This window comes from Aedes aegypti, chromosome 1 (genome assembly GCF_002204515.2).
Source record: "Aedes aegypti strain LVP_AGWG chromosome 1, AaegL5.0 Primary Assembly, whole genome shotgun sequence".
Taxonomy (NCBI): domain Eukaryota; kingdom Metazoa; phylum Arthropoda; class Insecta; order Diptera; family Culicidae; genus Aedes; species Aedes aegypti.
In genome coordinates, this window is record NC_035107.1 from 83,208,387 (window position 1) to 83,230,492 (window position 22,106).

Sequence of the window (22,106 nt, forward strand, 5' to 3'; positions counted from 1 at the left end):
GGTTATATCAACGAGCCCCGAGCTAGGCGCCGCGCGTCGCTCAGCTGAACTCACGTCAGACAGGTAGGTAACTCTTCGGCGGTGCACGCGGCATCGATCGACCAGACCAGACTTGAGCCCAAAGTCAACGCGCTACGTTGTTCTCCCGGTAGTTGATGGCGCACAGTGGAGTAACTGGAACAAAATCATGCCATAATTTTAAGTTTGAAAAATTGAGGTTTTGAGATGAGGAAAAATTGAGGCCAAACCTCAAATTTTTAAGAGCACAAATCTAAAGAACCGAACATTCGTTCAAGCTGAAAACTTTATCGATTGGTCACTCGCTGCTGGCGCCAAATTGATAATGTTTTCAGCTTAAACGGATGTTCGGTTCTCCAGCTTTGTGCTCTTGAAAATTTGATGTTTGGCATCGATTTATCTTCACCTTAAACATCACGAAGAAAAATAGTTAGTAAATACAACCAATAATTAACAACTACCGAGAAGCTAAACATTACATATAGTTTGCAATTGGATTAAATGGACAAATTGATGTGAAGTTTTGCGAAAAAGTTACACGTCTTCTCAGTGAGAATCGAACTCACGACTCCCTGATCTCTAGTAAGGGCGATATATATTGATCATTCATGCATTCATGATCTCAACTTCCGTTCAGAGATGTTTGTCCAGAGCATGCAGTAACTCTTTCAATGATTTTTTTCAAAAATTGCACCAAGAAATATGTCATATATTTTTTAGGAATTCTTCCAATGCTGTTTCTCCAAAAAATGCATCACTTTTTTCAGAAACTTCTACCAGGATTTCTTTACGGCTATTACTCAAGGAATTTGAGTTAGAAACTTCCACCAAAAAATTAACAATTTTTTTTTCTCAAACTCAAGGATTTCAGTAGTTCCTTCAAACAATTCACCTAGACAAAGTTCAGACATCAGAAATTTACTTCTGGAAGATTCATTCAGGAATCTCTCCGATAACTGAAATTCTTACAGAGTTCCACCAGAGATTCCTCCAGAAATTTCTTCTACTTAGTACTCGTCTAGAGATTATGAGAATCCTGCTGAGATTTGTTTAAGAAGTTGTCCATCGATTCCGTCAGAAATTTCTGTAGAAGCTTCGACAGGAATTTCTCAAGGATCTTCTCTAGGGACATATTGCCAGCAGATAATTCATAGATGTTTGGGAAAACTTCTTTAGGTACTCTAGTGTTTCCTTGAAGGATTTCACCAAGAAATGATTCAGGTATTTTCCACAAATTCCTTCAGGGTTCTACCGAGGACTCCTCTAGGGTACTATCAAAGAGTTCTCCAGAAATTCCTTCATCAATTTCTCCTGGAATTCCTCTAGAAAATATTTCAGGGATGTATCTTCATAGACTTCCCAAGGAAATTTTATGGGGAAATTTCGACTCCAAATAATTCAGAGATTCTTTCCGAAACTTCTTCAAAAATTTCAGTAATTCTTTCAAAGATATTACCTTCATCAAATTCAAATACTTTCTAGAAATTTCTTCAAGGATTCCTCCAGAGACTTCTGCCAGAATTCTTCAACAGACTTTTCAAGAGTTCTTCCAAGAAATCTCAAGGGATCTCCTCCAGGGTGTCCTGCAATATCTCGAGCGATTTCTCCACAGAGTTCCTTCAGGAATTCGTCTAGAAAATCCTACTGCTTTAGGCAAGTGATTCCTCCATAGATTTCACCAAGACATATCTCAGACATTTACCTGAAATTTATCCAACGAATATTTAGAGAATTTTTCCAAAGATCCTCTTCAAAGATATCTCGAGGATTTTTTTCTAAAATCATTTTTCCAGGATATAAGAGATATTTTCCAGAACTTGTCCAAGTATTCCAGTATTTCCTTCAAGATTTTCTTCAAAGAATAATTCATCAATGAATTATTAAGATATAATCCACCCTGAATTTCTCTAGAGAATATTCCAGAAATTCAACCAAAGATTCACCAAGGCTTCTTCCAGGAATTTCTCACCCAAATGTCTCCAGAAACTCTGCCACAGTATTTCTAAAGAAAATCCTTCAGGAATTTCTTCTCTAGGGAAACATCGCCACGAAATAATTCAAAAATCGTTTCGAAGACTCCACCAAGTATTTCAGTAATTCTTCCAAAAATTTCACCTAGACATACTTCAGATATTTTCTAGAAAATTTCTCAACGAATTCTTTCAGAGACTCCAAGTATTTCTCCTTCAAGGATTCCTCCAAGAATTCTGTCTGTAATTCCTCTTTTTGAAACTTCTCTAAATAATCCTTGTCCAAGGATTCCCGCAGAAATTTCCCCAAGAGCTCCTTCAGAGATTTCTCAACGTATTTCTCTAGTAACACGCCTCTAGGTCATAATTCAAAGATATTTTCGAAAACTTCTCCAGGGAATACAGTACGTTCTCAAAGGAAAAATATTTCTCCAAGAAATGTTTCAGATAATTCCCAGAAATTCCTCTAGAGGATCATCCAGTAATTCTTCCAAAGGTTTCTTCAAAGAATCCTTGAAGAGATTCTTCCACATTTTTTCTTCAGAATCTTCTACAACGATTGCTCGAAATAATTAAGACAATTCATTAATTCCTTCAAAGTATTTATCTGGACAGGTATCTGAATCAACTTTTAGAAATTTCTAAACGGATTCTTTCAGAAATTCCTCCAAGAATTTTCCGTGGAAATCCTTCAGAGTGTGAAGCTTCTCGTTAATGGACAAACGAATGGATTTAGATGTTAATTAACAATGCTACGAGGAAGAGAATATAGGGTAAACAGGTTTAATACGCCCCCGTAAGGAAAAACTGCTCTATTGCAGTGGCAAATGCATTACTTCTATAGTTTTTTGAATATAAATAAGCTTATTCTATTTTATTTGTTTAAGAAATAAAGCTCCAACAGAAAATGTGAATAAAACCTAAATGATTAATTCTATGCCTGATTAACGAAATAGAAAACAATGTTTTCAAGTCGATGAAGCATTGATTTTAATTACATTATTTAACTTTTAATATGTTCATTTTTAAGTTGATTAACTAGAGCATTTAGACAATTTATTTAAAGCTTTATAATTTTTTTCCAATTGCATTTATAATGGATGTTTAAATTGCCTACAAAATGTGTTATCTTATCACATGATATTTTAAATTTGAATCATCTTTTTAAATCCCAATTTTAAGAACTGAAACGAAAAAATTAGATAAAAAACTGTTTGCCATTTTTTACAGCATTACTTTTTTACCGACATGATTCAAAAAGCTACGTCACATATTGGCATTAGCATAAGCATTAAGCATTTCGCACGAATTCACAGGTGGTACAGTTGTATAAGGGTTGCCTCCTTCCCGTTCGTTACCAAAATCAGAAATTTGGGATTAACCTCTAACTTTTAGATAAGCTTGACCCTTCCTCCAATAGACGAGAGCTGTCCTGGCCACGTCCTTGAGAAGCTGGACAATGGGAAAGGATAATTGATTGAACCCTACTTAGGAAAGATGCAGAGAAATATACGACCTCTCATAGGTGTTACGACATGTTGTGGAATGTTGATGGAAATGGTCGTGCCATAGGAAACGTTCGGTAGACGTTCTGGGCGACAAATGCTTAATATTTACGCATTGTGACCATGCGCTGCTGATCAGAATGAACTCACCAAATTCATTTTATGAAACTTCTCTGCAATCCGTCGCTCCTCTAGCAATGAACACTGCCTAACTTGCTGACTTCTACCATCACCAGATACTCGCTCTTTTTACTTTTTCGAAAGATTTGAAATGTGTAACTAGTTATAACTGTAAAATAACTGTATATTAGCACCCGCCGAATTGAATTCAAACGCGGATACGAGAACTGTAAATTTGAAACACTCCCGCAAGCGCGAGCGTCTTGCTGTGAACCCCATTTCACCAAAATGTTTCGTCATAATCAGCGTCCGTCTTGACTACTTCACTAAATAATTTGTACAAAATACGCAACACTTCTTAAAAGCTGAACACACAGTATTACATTGCACGAAGACCTTAAATTCACACTAATCACAAGCAAACAAAAAATCCAGGTGACGTGGTGCCGGTCAATTTTCTGCAAATCACGTGAAAGTCCAGCCTGCAGAATACCACGAAACACCGATACTTTTTTTCGCCATCCGAATTGAAAACGCGGAACCGAAGCAAACGTGACAGATAATTCAAAACGCAACCGCACGCGCGCACGGCTTTCTGCGATTCCACATTTTAATTGTAATAGGGTCCTCAAATGTTTAATGAAGTCTTGTTTTCATTTGATAACACGAAAGAACATGTGACTTCAACTACTTTAGCAATTTTTCCCGCTCAAATTACAACTATATCATATTTTAAATTTAATTTAAAAATTGGATCCATAAATGAACCTTGACACTTGAGATTATGTTTGACTTTTGCTTAGTCGACAAAAACACCACAGGGGTTTTAGTTTTAACACTGGGGTTGTTCCTATCTGACATTTCTGAAGGGACACGGAAAACAAAATACACCCAAAATTTAAGTTTAAGCCAAGGGGTGTGACAAAATCTAAAAAAATATGTTAAAACAGTTTTTGTACTTAAACAAACGAAAAACATCAACAAATTGAGTAAACATGTGTTTTTGTCCTAAACTTAAGCGTTTGGCACTGAAATTGGGACAGGGCTTTAGGACCCTATTATAATTGAACACAAACTAAACACGTGCAAATGCATATTAGTTCTCGTGTGTTTGAAATATATATTAATATGAGACAATTTTCTTATGAGACTCTCTTATTGACGCCTTGGAGTACAACCGCCCTCTGCGATATAGCATCGCCCTCATCAAAAGTGGACCACTAAGAAGCTCAAATTTTACGACAACAGAGCTGGGTAAGCTTTTGCCTGTTTCTCAGAAGAAAACAATAACAAAGTGTGCATGACGACGTATGCGAGTGTTCGTGTATTCCAATGTCACTAAGCTCTGTTCGTGATCTAACGCAAAGTTGAAATGCGAAGGTGGGTTTGTTGTAGAATATAGATTAGTGAATCCCAGTCGAAGTTACTAAAATTGATAACTTCAGACGAAAAACCACCACAATCATTCTATTGATAAAATTATTGCATTCAAGCAATTATTGATTAAGTTTGTAAAACTTTCAAAACCTAACATCACATTTAATCGTCAATCGAATGTGGCTATAAATTTCGCGTTCGGTATCATAAGGGTGTTACCCAGTCAACGTTTTGGTTGGTATAACTTTTATTATACATAATTCCATCTAAATCAATGCACTAGCGCACCAAAGGCTATATACTTTGCAAAGTGGAGGCTTTATACGCACGACTTTTCCGGACTCTCTGCAATCATAAATAGGATGCTGCAATATTTCGATGGAAATCAAAGAAAAGTTTCTAGCCAGCCTCAAACACGGGACCTTCGGATTCGGAGTCAGATACCTTCCAACTGCACCATCAAGTGATACATAATGTTGGTGCGATTGATGTTAATGCGTATGAAGGAACACTTACTATACAGTGACATTTGCTTTATTATTCTTTGAGATCCTTCATCAGCAGATACAGATGTCAATACAGATTGCCATTAGTTAATCGTAATGGAGAATTATCTACAAGTTGTTTGTGTTTGTATACTATTTCCTGGAAAGACATTTCCCGGATATCATTTCCCGGATACTCCATTTCCCGGGAAGACATATCCCGCAATGACCCATTTCCCGGAATACCCCATTTCCCAAATAATCAACGTTTAAAAAATCTTTGTAACAAATAATGTTCCGTGGTTTGGGCTGACATTGGGTCAAAAGGGTGACTTTGGGTCACTATTTCTACAGAAAAATAATATCAGAATCATGAAAAAATGTGGCAAGTTTCAAGAATCTTTTGTAAAGAGACACTTGATTGTCATAGTTTAGTTTTTTGACGTTAATGCTCGCCATGAGATGCATCGAAAAGGTTAGTCAAAGTCTCCCCCAAAGCCCAATGTCACCCCGTACAATGGTAATACCACAGACAAACAGACGTCACACTCTCATCATTGTCCATCGACCACCTTTCAACCGTTTAAAAGAAAATATGGTTGGAGGCCAATCCGCCACCCGCGCTCGCATCGTTTTTATTCGTGTTTGATGTTTACACACTACCGCCATCTGTTGGCCCGTCGGCCAAACACACCGATTTAAGCATTAGGCGTACATGGTCTCGTGACTATGATTCTGATTAAGACATGTTCTAAGTGTTACGTCTGTTTGTCTGTGGTAATATTTCATTGATGTATTGTTTGGAAAATCCATGCTTAATTACATCCTCAAATTTTTATGTTGAATTTCCATATAAACCTCAAATGGCTTGTGCACAACCAAATTTCTTCAAAACCACCAAAAATTTTGGGAGAATGATTTTCATCATAATTGACACCGTTTAAGCACAGGAGAGCAAAACTTTACCTTAGTCTAATGTGCAGACTGTGAGGAACTTTCCAGCTGGTCTATTTTCGTATTATTCTGGTAGAGTTATTATTGTCCATACTATCTATATTTTCATTGTATAATCGCCCTTCTCTCATACATAGGCTGTTCTTTCAAGTTATAAGGCAAAAAGCAATGTTCAAACTTCATCAACATAAATTCTAATTATAGCTACTGCCATTTTCATGCCATTCTTCCGAATTATACCGACAGAGCACTAATTGGCGAGAAGGCTGCTAATTTAAAATATCACAAACTTCCCTTCTTTCAAACTAAGGTTATTCTGTTGATTCATTGGATTATAGAGTAATTCGCAAATAGGGTTCTAAATCCCTGTCCCAATTTTAGTACCGAACGCTTAAGTATAGGCCAAGAACATATCTTTACTGAATTTTTCAAAGCTTCTTTTTTAATATGCGGCCAGAAAACATTTTTCCTCTTATTTTTGAGATTTTGTCACACCCCTTGCTTTAAATTCAAATTTTGGCTGTATTTTGTTTTCCGTGTCCGAAATGTCAGATAGTAACAACCCCAGTGTAGAAACGGTAAACTCCTGTAGCGTTTTTTTCGACAAAGATCAGAAGTGTCATGGTTTAAATTTGGACTCATTTTTAAAATTAAAGTTTAAATATGATATAGCCATTATTTATGCGGGAAATTTTGCCAAAGTAGTAGCAAGAACACGCTCCGTCATATCATTTAATAAAAACAAGTTTCTATCGAATATTTTAGGACCCTATCACACGGACTGTTCAACAATAGGCGAAGTTTTTAGCCGTTCAATATTAGGCGAATTCTTCTTCTTCTTTCTGGCGTTACGTCCCAACTGGGACAAAGCCTGCTTCTCAGCTGAGTGTTCTTATGAGCACTTCCACAGTTATTAACTGGGAGCTTTCTATGCCAATTGACCATTTTTGCATGCGTATATCGTGTGGCAGGTACGAGATACTCTAGGCCCTGGGAAGTCGAGAAAATTTCCAACCCGAAAAGATCCTCGACCGGTGGGATTCGAACCCACGACCCTCAGCTTGGTCTTGCTGAATAGCTGCACGTTTACCGCTACGGCTATCTGGGCGAATTGCCCTACGCAAATTATTTCACGCAAAAACTCGACATATTTCACCAACTCTCCTTTGTCAATTTTTTAAGGCTTGTGATGCTTCCAGCAACTCCTTCCACACCTTTGGAGTGAGATATAAGCATGCTGTTCTGTGGGGTTTTAATTGGTATCATCTTCTTCATTCTGTTTCTGTAATGTCGTTCGAACTGGGACAACACTGTGATTATCTGAGATTCGCCAATGGGCAAAGAAACTCTATGCCCTTGAAAGTTGAAGAATTTTCCAACCGGAAAAGATTCTCGACCGGCGGTATTGAAACCCGCGACAATTAGTCGAGGTCTTGCTGAATAGTAATCGCGGTATTCTCTACAAGTATTACGCTCAGGCAAATGAACTACACAGCAAAAAAATCTTAAATTTACATGGCACGTAAACTCTCATGATTGTCATGTGAATCGAATTATCATTTGATATTAAACGATAATTAATGTAAACTGCTTCATTGCATTCAGGAATGCTTGCAAACTTGAGTGAAATTGAAACATTTCATGATCTTGCATCCAACATTCTCCAATATTGCATGCTTTCTTGTATATTGAAAGTGAAATTGAAAACAAGTTCGCTCAGTTTACATGATTCCACGCTGAATATTCTGCCAAAAATAATGCACATGGATGGATCGACGGCGTGTCATTCCATGTGCATTATTTATGATTGAATTTTCAGCGGGAAAATCATGAAAACCGAGCCGTTATGCAAGCAACATTCTTTGAGAGAAGGCGTTTCGCGTTCAATATTAAGGAATTTGGTAACAATGTTGTATATAATAGATGTGTTTATAGGTTTTATCATTGAATAATACATGAGAGATGGCTTTACATGATTGAAACTAAAATAACGATACATGTAAATCTAAGAATTTTTTGGTGTGTATATACCTACCTTATAATTGAAATTCATACAATTGCATACAATATAATACCAATATTTGAAAACAAATATTGTTTTCACGATAACCTGGAATCGAAACACGGCCCTTGCGATCGACAGACCCGTGCGTAAATCACACCCCTATCGACGCCTCAATATGGAGCGATGTTTTAGCATACATAAAGCGTTAATATTTCAATAATCGTACCATCTAAGGCAAAATGTATGAATTTCGATACTCTAGTTCGCTGCGTGTAGGGCTCTTGTAAGCCACTCAGTTCTGACATTCACATGGCAAAAAAACCGCGAAAGTGTATTTTGGTGCATTCCGGGAAATTGATTCCGGGAAACGGCATTCTGGAAAATAGTTCTTCGGGAAATGTCATAGAATCGTTGTTTGTACATTCATTAAACCTTATTTGACATACTGTACGGTTCTGATTGTGACGTACGATACGTGGTTCACTGGTGAATGCAATGATTGTTTTCTGTTTAGCTTATTATTTGACCGGGTGAATGTTTTCGAATGATATTTTCAATTCAGTAGAAAGAACTAATCATTCTTCGTAATTTTGAATCGTAAAATGTTATCAAAGTCTATTTAACTAAGTGTGCTTATCCAAACAGAAAATTGACGAAGATAAATCTATTACTGCAGGTTAGCTCAGAAGAAGACTTGATGGGATGTAATGTAATAAAAAAGGAGAAATTGTTAGTAGCTGTAGAAAAAATATAAAAAAAAAAACAAGTTGTTTCTGAGAAAAAAAAACAATGGTATGACAACTCCGCGTTAATGATTTTTAAAAATATGCTCCAGCTCATCGTGCAAGGTACCTTTATGTGATTATCGTTCAATGTTTGCATTATGACAAAAAAAAAACTACAACTATTAATGATTTTTGTTACAATTCCGTTTTTGTCAAGTGAAAAATACTGATCGTGTAGATAAATACTGAAATCATGATAACTTCTTTGTTTCTCGATATTTTTGCACCATATTTTCACAAGACCTCAAAAAACCTTAAAAAGAATCCATGTCGATATTGATCATTGGTGATCTAGTTGTGAAGATATTCCGATGTTTCGTGGGGGACCAACATTTTCCATATAAAACGTCTTTGGCGGCCTTTGTTTTTGTCCAAATTATCAAAAAAATTAAATGTGTACTAGACAATGTCAGGTAATATGGAGCTACTCTGAAAAAATCACACAAATCGGGTCAGTATTCTTAGAGAAACCTGAAAATTACGATATGAGTTTTTAGAGTTTTCAAGATCTTTATTTGTCCAGTATGGTACCAGAAACATAAATGTTCATTACTCTAAGCCGTTTGCACCGAATTGTATAATTTTTTCACAACATACTCGCATTAATGTATTAATCTCAGTTGTGAATATCCGAATACGGTAAAAATTCTGTAGTCTGAGATATTTACGAGGGTTATGGCTACACGTCGATCCCCCAAGGAATTTTTGAATATCTGTGGATTCAGATGAGCAATTATCAATATCGACATATATTCTAAAATTAAAAGAATTTTATGAGAGCTTGTGAAAAAATGGTGCAAAATACCAATAAACAAAAAAGTTATCGCGATTTGAATATATTTTTAGCGGTAAGAAATGAAGCTGCCGGTAGAGGGGTTAAGGTCCTTCATACCCCCAGCCCCCTAATCATCCATTAATCCATCAAATAGATGGACCAGAGAATAGTTTTGGCAATAATTGACCAAAATGACTCCTGTGTGTGGCGGTGGTAATAGAGCACAACCTTAGCACACAGACCGAACATGACTTTTTCTCGGAACGGTCGGTGGTCGGTGGCGGCTCTGTGGTTCTCACTTGCGCAGACTGCCATGCGATGCGTGTTGTTTTTTCCTTGCCGCCGAATGCCGATGCAGACCACGACCGACGCTCTTGACTCGATTTGTTGGACGACAGCCAGTAGGCCGATCAACAAGTTGCTAAGTGATCGATTTGAGTGGTATTCTTTCTCTCTTTAAATTTGCAGAATTGATTAGGGTAACTCAGAACATGGGCGCGGAATTCGAGGTTTGCTACTGGTTTGGGAAGGTGAGATATTTTGACAAATGCTGGGTTGGTCGGAATAGATCGTCAGGCTACGGCTATAAGTCGTTATGGTAGTAGATGATGATAGTAATCTAGAACATAATTTTATATTCTAAACTTCAATACTTTCAGATCATTGGTAGCGATATCTCCCAATAATGGAGTTGACAAAATAAAATGGAGAGCTGTCATTTCATCAAGTTTGTTCTTCTGTAGAGGTAATTAACTAGTGATTACTCTTTCTAATGGAAGCCACGAAAAGTTTGATGTTATCGTAAAACACCTTCTTATTCTTCATGTTTTCTATATAACGTCCTCTCTGTGACAGAGCCTGCTCTCAACTTAGTGTTCAATGAGCACTTCCACATTTAATAACTGAGAGCTTTCTTCGCCAAAGTTACCATTTTCGCATTCGTATATCGTGTGGCAAGAACGATGATACTCTATGCCCAGTGAAGTCGAGGAAATTTCCATTTCGAAAAGATCCTGGACCAATCGAGAATCGAACCCAGGCACCTTCAGCATGGCTTTGCTTTGAAGCCGCGGACTCTAACCACTCGGCTAAGGAAGGGAAAAATATAAATTTGGCTAAAAGAAGTTTAAACCAGACTTCCACACGATTTGAATGTAGCTAATTCCAAGGCAAAAAGGCAGAACATTTTAATTTTTATCTGTATTTGCTGGGATGTTCTGGCTAAAGGAAAAAAAATCTGAAATAAAGATTGTAGTCGAAATAAACTTTTTGAATTTTCCTTCATCTTACAATTGCTTTTTTGAGTCAATGTTTTATTACTTTATATCAATTCATGACACCATACACAATATTGCAAGGTTTCTTTAATCAGACTCAAAGAGCTTCCCAAAGCATATCTGATCGATAATTCGATATTTCCATGAGTCCCTTTATATAATCAATTTAATTTGACTTATGAAGAATTTAAACATACCCTACGACAATTATCTATTGAGATGCAAGTAGTATCTATCTTAATTCGCTACCTTTCTAAGAATTGTGTTTTTGCAAAATCGTTTCTCTTCTTCTTCTTTCTGGCGTTACGTCTCCACTGGGACAGAGCCTGCTCCTCAGCTTAGTGTTTTTATGAGCACTTCCACAGTTATTCACTGAGAGCTTACCATGCCAATGATCATTTTTGCATGTGTATATCGTGTGGCAGGTACGAAGATACTCTATACCCTGGGAAGTCGAGAAAATTTCCAACCCGAAGAGATCCTCGACCGGTGGGATTCGAACCCACAACCCTCAGCATGGTCATGCAGAATAGCTGCGCGTTTACCGCTACGACTATCTGGGCCCCGTAATAATGCTGTCCGTCGGCACCCAGGCATTTCCGTCCAAAATCGCAATCCAAGAATATACCTATCATTGTAGACCGCTTGTGGGAGGATTGGAACGTCACGACTAACTGCAACCAAGTAAGCTCCACAACCATACGTGGTATGCAGTGCAGAGACAATAAAAAAATGGACCACGACATATGTGAATCGCATGCTTACTTACTGGTGTCTAGCGCAATCATAAAACAGAAATAACCTTTGGTATAGTAAAAGACATACCGAATCGGTGCACCGCACAGCGCAGCGGGTTGCGACTTTGGGACCGCGCGACTAGCCGAGCGACCTTGACGATGGTGACCGCGTGAAATGGTTTCCAATTAATGAGGTCTATTAGGTGCCGAAGCGCGATTTGATTGTGGCTTTGCCTGGTACCGTAGAGCGGGGTATCTTCGATGATGCGGGTAGCTCTTATAGTGCAATCGATAACTAAGGTAAGAAGGTAATCAAAGCCTTTAAGTCATAATTCAGAAGTAGTCAGTAAATCTTATTCAAAGTAACCAATGTCACCTAGTTATACGGTACCGCACGACTTCACGAACCACGTCGGATCAGATTGATAATTATGCGGTGCTGTGCATTCTAAGTTGCAAATTATTTAATTGATTTCTTGATTAGTGCGAAAATGACAGTAATCAACGGGTTTGGGGTATCAAAATCACCCGTGTGGGAAGTTAGATGCAAATCGGTTAATATGAGGTGTTGTTCTGCAATCCGAGCATCATAATTATCATTATGGTTGAAGCGATTGTTGGGTTCCCAAATTACCTGTGTTAACTGATTAAGTAAATCATCGGTAAATACCGGCCACTTACGACTCAAACCTGCTGGAAGATGAACGTCACCACACACGAAACGAACCTCTTCGGAAGTAGTTCCAAAACAGGTTTCCGATATATTGTGTTTGTTTTGGGGATTCCCAAGCAAAAGCCAACACCTTGCGATTGGATAGCGTGCAAAATTTCTCCACCAGCAGTGCATCACGTTTGGGCGAGGGAAATACCGCATTCAGCTGGTGATGAAGTCCAGATCGTTAAGAACTGCTTGGGAATTTCACTATCTGTCTTTTTGGTATAGACGGGAACCAGAAACTAGTTTGAAGTGATATTTCAGCAAGCATTGGTGTTGTTTTTTCACCGTTAGCGCAAAAAAATGTGTTTTTTTACCATTAGCGCATCGCTTGTATTGAATTCTAAGATCACCATCAGAAAGCTGCGAAAAAAAACAGAGTAAGATAGGCTACAAAAATTAAATTTCTTAAACATGTTCTACGATTTTGACGTACCTATATGACGAATGCAATAAATCATTTTTTGTCCAACAAAGAAAACAGTTTCTAATCGATGGTGTTTTGTTCAAGTCAAAAAAAGAATAAGAGTATTAATTTGAGTGTAAAAAATCCGGCGGCCATCTTGCATTTTGACACCACCTTGATTTTAGATTGTAGAATGAATTTTTCACCTTGTTAACACTTGTTGAATTTAACACTCACTCTCCTTGGTCTTCTTTTTCCTGGCGTTTCGTCGTCACTGGAAAATTCCTGCTGCTCAGCTTAATTCGTTATAAAAACAGGTGGTTACATTAGAATTTTTTTACGATGCACATTTGGTACTAGAATGATTTTTCAGCATACACTCCCGTGCATAAGTTTGGGTTCACCCCCCAAAAAACATACAAAAGTGTTTTGTCCATATCTCTGTAACTACATGTCTATTTGAGAACCTTCATGGCTCATTCGAAAGGCAATGAGTTAATCTTACTTCGTAGGTGTTTGGTCAATTTTTTTTTCTCAATTTTGTTTACTAAATTTTTACTTGAAGTTACGGCATTTTCCAAAATTCACACCAAAAAAACAATGCTAATTTTCTCAGCATTGGGTCGACCAAAATTTTTTGGGTCGACAAATATTTATGGCAACACTGGCTTCAGTATTTGTTTACCTAAGCGCAGCTCACGACGATTTCATTGTTTCGCTGACATGGAAGAAGACAGAAGTGCGTGATTCGAAATCCTCAAAATGGCAAAAACAACCCAAATTAGAGCGGACAAAAGGAGTGCAATCCTCACTTTGGTGCTAACCGGAATGTCATACCGGCAGGTAGCCCAACGTTTGAATGTGTCGTGTAATGGAGTTTCGACTACGGTGAAACGGTTCGGCGAAACAAACTCTTTGGCTGACCGCAATCGGACGGGACGACCAAGAAGCACCAGGAACACAGATGACCATCGGATTGTAGCTCTGGCCAAATCCAACAGGAAAATGACAGCTCTACAGATTCGTGCACAAATTAATTCTGAAGCAGGTTTGTCCGTTTCGCAGAATACCGTCAAAAGACGACTCCCCCCGCAATCACCCGATTTGAACCCCATTGAGCTTTTGTGGGAAGAATTGGACCGCAAGGTTCGTCTGCAGTACCCGACATCACAGACTACACTGTGGAGGATTCTGCAAGATTCATGGAACTCCATCAGCGATGAAACCATCAGCAAATTGATCAACAGAATGCCGCGCGTGTGCAGGGCTGTAATTAAAGCCAAGGGAGGATTTTTTGATGAGAAACATGCTTAAGCAGGATTCTTAACATTTACAAGATGTTTGTTATGGTTATCCAAAGCAGGATTTTTTAACATATCCGTAATATTTGATTGTTTTATATGATTTTTTTTTTATTTTGAATTAAATAAAAATAAACGTAAATTGAATTTTATTGTTTTATCAACCTTATTTTGAATGAACCGGAAGTAAACAATGAGGGTAAGAACGCCAATTCTCGAATCTTCCATACGATTGATTTCGCCTGGTTCCAAAAGCATCCACACCATTTCATGAAGAATTTACGAATTTTATTTAAAATTTGAGTACTTATGTGGAAATTTTGTGAACAGAGTTACCAACTATGTACCACCTACTAATTTACTCATAAATAATCCTTCAAAAAAGAAACTGGTCAAAAAACAATGGAAATGTTCACAAAAATGAATTGAATGTTCGCCATCGCAGGTGAACCCAAACTTTTGCACGATGACTTGGGTGACTATTTCGTTGATTTTAACAAGTTTCTAGATTTTTCCGCCAAAATTTTTCAAAAGCTTGTCAAAGGGTATAGAATGGGGGTTCTAATGCTCCATTGATCAACAATTTTGGTCGACCCAATGCTGAGAAAATTAGCATTGTTTTTTTGGTGTGAATTTTGGAAAATGCCGTAACTTCAAGTAAAAATTTAGTAAACAAAATTTAGAAAAAAAAAATTGACCAAACACCTACGAAGTAAGATTAACTCATTGCCTTTCGAATGAGCCATGAAGGTTCTCAAATAGACAAGTAGTTACAGAGACATGGACAAAACACTTTTGTATGTTTTTTGGGGGGTGAACCCAAACTTATGCACGGGAGTGTATCTTCGAGTTCAGCAATAGCATTCAATCTTTCATTTATTTGGCCCAAAACCATTGATTGAAATGAACAATCAATTGAACATCTGATATAAGATAAGAATGAAAAAATATGGTTATTTTTTTCCAAAGAAGGCCTCACAATTCAACATGATGAGCATTAAGATGCAAAAAATATCATTCAACTGCTTAAACCCAAGATGGCGTCGAATTCCAAGATGGCCGCCAGATTTTTCAACCTTAAAATGAAACTTCTGAGTCTTGGAATTTACTTCTACATTGGGACGACGCCTACTCCTCATATGTTTAATTTCGCTATTTTCTTACATGTATGTTGGGCGGCAGTGGAAACGATACTGTATGGCTCTCAAAAACTAAAGACTTCCTCAATAAATAAATGCCCTTTTTGCAATATTTTACATTGAAACTACAGATATCATCACAAGACTTTCTAATATCTCAACGCGCAGTCTTAAACCTTCATCCACCTTTATTCAAACAACAACGACCCACGATTTTCAGATTTTTCAATTTTGTCTGAAAGCTTTCATTCCATAAAATAAGATTGGAAATCGGTTGAGCTGTTCGAAAGTTATGATTTTTTAAAAATAAAAACCTAATGCGCTGAGACTTAAAGTGTGACTGACTTTTTATTTTCAAATATATATCCTAAAAACTAAAAAACATAAATCGCTGAAAATTTGACAGTAAACGTAAAATTTTCTGAACTTCCAAGAAAAAATGAGAACTGCAATAGCCCCTTTGGTGCCGAGGCTTTCAAAACACGAAAAAACGGAAATTATTGTTTTTTTTTCAATTGAAAATTTAAAATATTTAGCTTTTATTTAGTCAAAAAAAAATTGAAAATCGATCGAACGGTTCAAAAGTTATATATTTTTTTTAAATAATTTTTTGCAAAATCGTGATTTTTCTGGTCATTCTATTTTGGAAATGGTCACCCTAATAAAAAAAAACAAAAAACACGTATATCCTTATTTCGGATAAGGAACAAAATAGCAAATTTTCACAAAGTTCGGTGACCCACTAGTTCGGTTTTTCATGGAATGGCTGTATGACGACTGACGAGTGCAATAAATCATTTTTCGTCCAACAAAGAAAGCAATTTCTAATCGTTGGTGTTTTGTTCAAGTCGAGGTAAGAATAAGAGTAGTAGTGTTATCAAAAACGCATTTAAAAGAAAATTACAATTTAATAATCTGTTTTTATAAATCATTAAACTTAGTTGCAGGCCCGGTTCCAGTAGGAACGTAACGCCAAGCAAAAGAAGAATAAGAGAAAGAGTATATGTAACCTGGTTTTAGTGGTAGCTTTGATATGCATAATGTTTAGTGCCAACAAGGTGAAAAACTCATTCTACTACCTAAAATCAGGATATATATTTTTCGATTATTGGTAACTTTCGGTGATGATAACACACACTAGATTTCGATTTTACATGACGTTTCGGCCTACTGAAATTCGACCATCATCAGATTTTTATGCAAATCGATCGATCACCACCAGTAGGTCAGTAGGCCAAAACGTCATGTAAAATCGTAATCTAATGTGTGTTATCATCACCAAAAATTACCAAAAATCGATAAATATAAAATTAGATGGTGACCCAAACCAGATAAAGTAAAATCAGGATGTCGTCAAATCCAAGATGGACGCCATTTTTTTTCACTTAAGTTAATACTCTTATTCTTCAATTGACTCGAAGAAAACACTTACGATTGAAAACTTGTTTCTTTGTTGTACAATAACTAAATCGTAGAAAATTATCATTTCATAGGGTAACTCTATTGCTTACCTAGTTTTTGTAGCCTATCTCACATAGTTTTTTCTCTGCTTTCTGATGGAGATTTCAGAACTCATAACGAACGGTGCGCTAATGGTAAAAAACGGTTTTTCTGACAAAATTTAAGATGACGTCCAAATTCAAAATAGCCGCTAAATTTGTTTAGACCCAAATGAAAACTACATCCATCCATACGATGCCACTAAGTTTCGCATGTGTTCCAAAGAAAAAAATAAGACATATCATGCAAAGTAGGCCTGTTCATATTTAAAAAAAAAAATGTCTGAAATTCTTCCGGTCAAGGAGTATTCTGAATTATCATGTTAAGAACAACATCTGGTCAAATTTTCAGGCTATTTGATAGAGATTGCGGTATGCTTCAAGTTAAAAATGTTTTATTTAGGCTTATTTTAAGGTTTGAAAAATCATAACTACTAGTTATTAACTAGCATGTGGAAAATCAAAACCACTTGCTATTACCACTATTTGAAAGCTAATTTTATTCTGTTAATGTTTAAGACGCTTAATGACTGAAGACGCTAATAAGATTAAATTCAGTTTTAACATTGTTTGATCAAGATTTGTTCGCCTTAGTACCTAGAAATCACAGTTATGGTATAGAAAACACACATTAACACTATTTCTTTAAGCCCTAGGGTAACCAATATATTTTGGACCCCTATATATTTTGGACCCCCTGGGACATTTTCCTGCAAATTTCCCAGTTTAAATCGAAAGACCAACTCAAATCGCATGCCATTTGGAAAGATAGGACTATTCCGCACTTGCGTCAAGCGTTTGTACATAGCAAATGTGTTTATTCTATCTGAAATTAATTAAATTTAATCTGTTCATCCATGCAACCGTTACAACACGTTACACACAGAAATCGAGGCCGTCAGAAATTTCTCGAATGTAAACAAAAACTTTTTTCAAATTTATGAACTGAAAGCGTAGAATTTCTTCGGTTTTCCATTGTCAATCGATTGATTAGACTATGGGCAAGCATATTATACAACCAGTGTCGTGGACTTTGTTGCCAAACGATAAAAAATGCCAGGGGTCCAAAATGTATTGATGTGTCCAAAATAATGACAGACAGTGCTTCACAATTAAGTTATTTTCGACGTTTTTCGGATCCTACAGGACTGTATGGGCATTTTCATCTCGTAGAAGAAGCTTTTCGCTACATTTTGGCATGTTAACTTGGTTACGCTGTGCAATTAATTAATTGGAACAAAAAACAAAAATCACTTCCTTAGGGGGTCCAAAATACGACCGTTACCCTAACTCTGGAACCACTTGGATTATATTCCCAACTTTCCTGGACCATAAACTAAAAGAGTTTTCCTGGAAGTTCTTAAAATTTTAACTGACTTCTTCTTCTTGGCATTGACGCCCCCACTAGGACAGAGCCGGCTACTCAGCTTAGTGTTCAATGAGCTCTTCCACAGTTATTAACTGAGAGCTTTCTTTGACTAAGTTGCCATTTTCGCATTCGTATATCGTGTGGCAGGTACGATTATACTCTATGCCCAGTGAAGTCAAGGAAGTTTCCATTACGAAAAGATCCTGGACCAACCGGGAATCGAACCCAGACACCTTCAGCATGGCGTTGCTTTGTAGCCGCGGACTCTAACCACTCGGCTAAGGAAGGTCCCAAATTTTAACTGACTCCATCAAGAAATAAAAAATTACACGCATTTTAGTGTGTTTTTTGCATGCGAAAAGTATGTTGGCTGGATGAAGGATAAACTTTGTTAGCGAAGTCAAAAATGAAAACTTGAAAATCATTTGACCATGAATTGATCTTTATACCATCTGATTATACATTAGACATTAGACATTCCGAGAGACATTTTTGAAGGAATTTATTTATAAACTCATGCAGGGATGAAAAACTGATGAGACTGATTCGAGAAGGCCCGGGAAATGAAGTCTGTTTTCGCGTCTCGTGTTTTTTATTCTTCTCGTATTGTGCGCGTTTTTGCCGGGCAGTGCTTTCAGATGGCGCGAGCCATCAAGTCGGTTTTTGTGTCTCGATGGTGTTTTTTTACGTTTATTTAGTTCGTGTTGGGCGTGTTGGATGTCACACTAACTTTTCATCTCTTCCCCGATGACCGTAATCACATGGCCGTCGTCGTTATTGACTTTATAATGTTTAGGATTATCAAAATTGTACTTTAAAGATGGTAAGCTACTCCCAAGCTCCGTCTGTTGGTTCCTAGTTATCAATGCTCATGCTCTTGCAGGGATTAAAAAAACTGATGAATTTGCTCCTTCTATTTACGCACCAAATATTCCAACTAATGCTAATATGGGTATTTCGGAAACGGGATCAATGAGTACATCTGTACGCACCTGGCTGTTCAACCTTCCTTGGCTCCGATAGCGTATACGATGCAGCGGGCAGTCAGGTCCGACATCGACCGTAGGAGTATGGGGATCCGAATTAGGAGATCGTGATCAGATCTAGAACCAACTTCCTGAGCTCTTTATCCAAATATCCGGCCGAAACAATGATGCATGCACTTTTTCTAGTCTCGCATTAAAACGCTTTCACTTATGCAAAAACTAGTTAACACAAAACTACACATTTTATTAAGGACAAAAACAACTATATTGGCTACACTTATATCTATATTTAATCTTATGAACTAAACGAATTAAAATTCCGCGTGGGCTCGGTGCCCAAGTGATCCTGCCGGCGACCCAAAATCGACTGGTTTCTTCACTCAAAATAGATAGGTAGATCTGCCTGCAAAAAGAGTGAGGATCTCACTCTCTTATCGCCGTTATCCGATCGGCTATCGATCTATCGAGTAATAGTGATAGTGCTGTGGTCCTACATCCAGACGATGGCAATATCTCTGGCGCTGGAAGCCTATTGTTTCCGACCACGGTAGCGAGATCAATAAACTTATTGTTGTGGTAATTATATAATATCTGCCGACTTGCGCTAGCCATTGCACCAGTAGTGTAGCGAGGGATGAGTAGGTTTTGTTGGTCGTAGACATCCTCACCCACCCAGAAATGTCGTATTTCTGAAAAGAGAAAAGAAACAGGAATATCCTCTTCGACAGGGTGGGGAAATGGAACGGAAATCACATTTGGTTGCTGGATGATGTGGCTTCGGAACCAGGTTCGTCGTTACAATCCGGTATTGGTAGAATGCACAGTTTTTCAACCGGACGTGTTAGCACACCTGAAGACGTCTTTATGGTAACGACTCGAACCACATTGTCGTCACCTGGATGTAGTTCTTGTATGCGTCCCATCCTCCAACGCATCGGAGGAACCTTGTCGTCCTGGATAACGACCAACTTGCCGATTTCTACCTGGACCGGCGGTTTCCAGCGTTTAGTCCTGGCTTGAAGTAGGCATAAATACTCCCGACGCCACCGTCGCCAGAAATCTTGGAGCTTTCGTTGGATCAGTTGGTACTTATTAAGCCGGTTGAGTGGGATAGCTTCAAGGTTGGGATCCGGCAAAGCTTGGAGGGACGTGCCGACAAGGAAATGTGAGGGAGTCAACGGCTCCAGGTCTTCAGGGTCCTCCGACATGGGCGTGAGAGGGCGAGAATTCAAGCACCCTTCAACTTGGACGAGTAGTGTGGAGAAATCTTCCGGGGAAACTGGATCTTCGCCGATGACTTTAAGGAGGTGCTTCTTCGCCGATCGAACCGCAGCCTCCCAGAGGCCCCCGAAGTGTGGGGCGCTTGGTGGAGAAAAATGCCACTGAATTCCTTGCATGGCACAATCCTTGGCAACAATCTCTCTGTGAGTTTGATCCTTCAATAATTTCAGGAACTCCTGTAATTTGTTTCTAGCACCGACAAAATTGGTGCCATTGTCGGAGTAGATATCGCTACATTTTCCCCGTCTTGCCACGAACCGATGTAGAGCTTGGAGAAACCGGTCAGTCGAAAGATCTGTGACCAATTCAAGATGCACCGCCTTGGTACACAAGCAGATGAACAGGGCAACGTACGCTTTCACTGCGGGGCGCCGAGGACCTGGCCGGATGTAGACCGGTCCAAAATAGTCGACGCCTGTTCTGGAGAATGGTCTGGAAACGGTGACCCGCGCTGCTGGTAGGTCGCCCATGTATTGCTGGATTGGTGTTGGTCTCGAACGGTAACATTTCAGGCAATTGTGAACTAGTTGTTTGGCGACACTTCTTCCTCCTAAGGGCAAGAATCGTAGTTTAACTACTCCTAACAGAAGCTGTGGACCAGCGTGTAAAAGCCTCTCATGATAATGCCGTAGGAGCTTACGAGTGAAGGCGTGGCGGGCCGGTAAAGGAATAGGATGCTTACTGTCCTCTGTTTCTTGAGATTTGCTTAAACGGCCACCTACTCTCATGATTCCGTCCTTAGAAATTGTTGGATTGTACCACCGTAATGGAGAGCTTGATGGAAGAGTAGATTGGTTCATAATTGCCTTCCATTCCTTGGCAAAGGCTTCCTTCTGTACTCGCCTAACGAGCACGTTTTCGGCCTCTCGTAGTTCCGCTGTAGACAGGAAGGATCCGTTTTTCCTATCAGTTCTAGGTTTGCGCAGTAAATCCATCAACCGAAGCCAATATGCTGTTCTGCGAATCATATCGTTATATGAAGCGAATTTGCCGATGTATTCCTCGTTGAATTCGACGTTCGGTGTAGTGACGTTTGCTATAACTGTCCGACGTCTCTCGTTTTCTCCCTCCTCTGCATTTTCGTTCACAGTTTGATGCAGTTTCGGCCACGCTTCCGGATTTTCTTCTAACCAGTTCGGTCCTTGCCACCACAAATGATTGCCTACAATCTCTTCCGGCGAAATTCCTCTTGATATGAGATCTGCAGGGTTCTCGACTCCAGGTACATGTCTCCATTGCCCATTTTCGGTAATTGCCTGCACTTTCGAAACCCGATTTGCAACATAGGTCGTCCACGTCGTTGGAGTTGCGTTAATCCATCGAAGCACGCAGGTTGAATCGGTCCAAAAAAACGTTTCCATAGTGCGCTTTAAGGACGCTTGAACCTTTTCGCATAATTGAG